This window comes from Orcinus orca, chromosome 4, assembly GCF_937001465.1.
Source record: "Orcinus orca chromosome 4, mOrcOrc1.1, whole genome shotgun sequence".
Taxonomy (NCBI): domain Eukaryota; kingdom Metazoa; phylum Chordata; class Mammalia; order Artiodactyla; family Delphinidae; genus Orcinus; species Orcinus orca.
In genome coordinates, this window is record NC_064562.1 from 90,465,695 (window position 1) to 90,468,469 (window position 2,775).

General features: G+C 47.7%; 1 pseudogene; it reads right to left on the reverse strand.

The window, feature by feature from the left end:
- Positions 1-645: 645 nt before the first annotated feature.
- LOC101284807 (protein-tyrosine sulfotransferase 2-like) lies at positions 646-2,549 on the reverse strand (annotated as a pseudogene).
- Between the last annotated feature and the right edge of the window lie 226 nt (positions 2,550-2,775).

Genomic DNA, 2,775 nt, shown 5'->3' on the forward strand with positions numbered 1-2,775 from the left:
GGAGCACCTCAATACATAAGGCAAATGCTAACAACCATGAAATGAGAAATCAACAGTAACACAATAACAGTAGGGGAGAATTTTAACTCCCCACTTACACCAATGGACAGATCATCCAAACAGAAAATAAATAAGGAAACACAAGCTTTCAATGACACAATAGACCAGATAGAGCTAATTGATATTTATAGAACATTCCACACAAAAGTGGCAGACTACACTTTCTTCTCAAGTGCACATAGAACATTCTCCAGGATAGATCACATTTTGGGTCACAAATCAAGCCTTGGAAAATTTAAGAAAATTGAAATTGTATCAAGCATCTTTACTGACTACAACGCTATGAGATTGGAAATCAGTTCCAGGAAAAAAACTGTAAAAAGCACAAATACATGGAGGTTAAACAGTGCGCTACTAAATAACCAAGAGATCACTGAAGAAATCAAAGAAGAAATTTAAAACTACATAGAAACAAATGACAATGAAAACACGACGACCCAAAACCCATGGGATGTAGCAAAAGCAATTCTAAGAGGGAAGTTTATAGCAATTCAATCTCACCTCAAGAAACAAGAAAAATCTCAAATAAACAATCTAACCCTACACTTAAAACAACTAGAGAAAGAAGAACAAAGAAAACACAAAGTCAACAGAAGGAAAGAAATCATAAAGATCAGAGCAGAAATAAATGAAATAGAAACAAAGAAAACAATAGCAAAGATCAATAAAATTAAAAGCTGGGTCTTCGAGAAGATAAACAAAATTGAAAAACCCTTAGTCAGACTCATCAAGAAAAAAAGGGAGAGGATACAAATCAATAAAATTAGAAATGAAAAAGGAGAAATCACAACTGACACTGCAGAAATACAAAGGATTATAAGAGACTACTACAAACAACAATATAATAATAAAATGGACAATCACGAAGAAATGGACAAATTCTTGGAAAGGTACAATTTTCCAAGACTGAACAAGAAAGATTTAGAAAATATAAGCAGACCTATCACAAGTAACAAAATTGAAACCATAATTAAAAACCTTCCAACAAACAGGAGTCCAGGACCAGATGGCTTCACAGGTGAGTTCTATCAAACATTTAGAGAAGAGCTAACACCAATCCTCAAACTCTTCCGAAAACTTGCAGAGGGATAAACACTCCCAAATTCATTCTACAAAGCCACTATCACCCTGATACCAAAACCAGAAAAAGATATCACAAAAAAAAGAAAATTATGGACCAATATCACTGATGAACATAGATGAACATAGATATATATGCAAACATATACAAATACATTCCTCGTGAGCAGTTCTGTTTTGGCGATTAATAGCAAGCAATATGCTTGGATTAGAGGTCCAATTTCCACTTGAATGCAAAGTTTCTTCTCTTCTGGCAACAAAGCCATTTGCAAAGACCTGGAAATCATGAGCTTCCTAGGCGGGAAGAGGTGCTATTCTGGTTCGCCTGAAGATAGCCTTTCAGATTGGCTGGTGTTTTATCATCCCCTTTCAAGACCCGGTGTGTGTTGTTGATGATGATGGAGTCAGGCCTGCCGTAGTTGGGCGGGTTTGCATAGGAGTCATAGACGGGCTGAGCCAGCATGGGGGCGATCTGAGCCATGTCCCTAAACACATCCCCAGCGATGTGGCCAGTCCACTTGGAGAGAGCTTCCAGGTTCATGGGCTTGATGACCTGGTCTGTGGATCCCTCGATCTTGAACAGGGAGACACCGCCAGGCTTGCCTATGAGGTCCTCATGGTGCAGGATAGCGTTGCTCCAGGTGATGCCGAGGAAGTCAAGGATGAGTTTGAGGGAGTGCTGGGGGTGCAGCACCAGCTGCTTGTAGTACACGGGCAGGCACTTGTCCTTGCCCACCTCCATGCACTGGGCGTACATCACCTCAATGGCCTTGTTCCCCTTGTTGAGGCAGTCGCGGTAGCTGCTGAGGTCGAAGCCAGCGACGGTGACCTTGCGGGTGATCATGGAGTGCATGGAGGCCCGGCCGTCCCGCACCATCAGCAGGAACTTGGAGTTGGGGAACAGGCGCGACAGGTAGACGGAGGACTTGAGCGTGAAGGGGTCTTTGTTACAGAGGACGGGCTGGCTCTCCATGCTTGGCGATCACCTCCAAGACGAAGGCCGGCGTCCAGCACTCGCCTGTCACACCCGCCTCGTCCAGCGGCAGCTTCTCCCGGCCCGACTTGGACCAGGCCTGGGCATGGCCAGCACTCGGGGGATGATGCGGGTCTCCCGAGCAGCGCAGCTCGGGGTGGGCCTCCAGCATCACATGCGTGAGCATTGTGCCACTCCGGGGCTCGCTCCCCGCGAAGATGAGCGGCATGGCCTTGCCGTAGAGGTACTCCACGTGGTCCGTGCCCACCATCACGAGGTCCTCCTGCTCCAGTCACATGGCCCTCCGGGGGCCCCCTAGCACCGCCCGGCACTCCAGCACCTGCTGCCCCAGCTGGACCACCAGCACCAGGGCCAGGGCGAAGCCAGCTGCCAGCAGTGCCCTCTGCACTGACAGGCGCATGCTGGGCCCAGGGCTGGGGGCGCCTCAGCGACAGGTGGGCGGGAGCCCCAGCGGGCTCACATCTCCCCTGGATATTCTCATCCCTGGGATCTAGCCCTTGTGGCTGCTTGCCAAGACTCTCCACCGGCTGAGCCTGCAAGAGACATCCCGCGGCAGCTCCGCGCACCCAGCGACTCAGTGCTCGCCAGCCGCCCTGGCCCACAAGATCTTTTTCGACCCACCTCCTAGAGTAATGAAAATA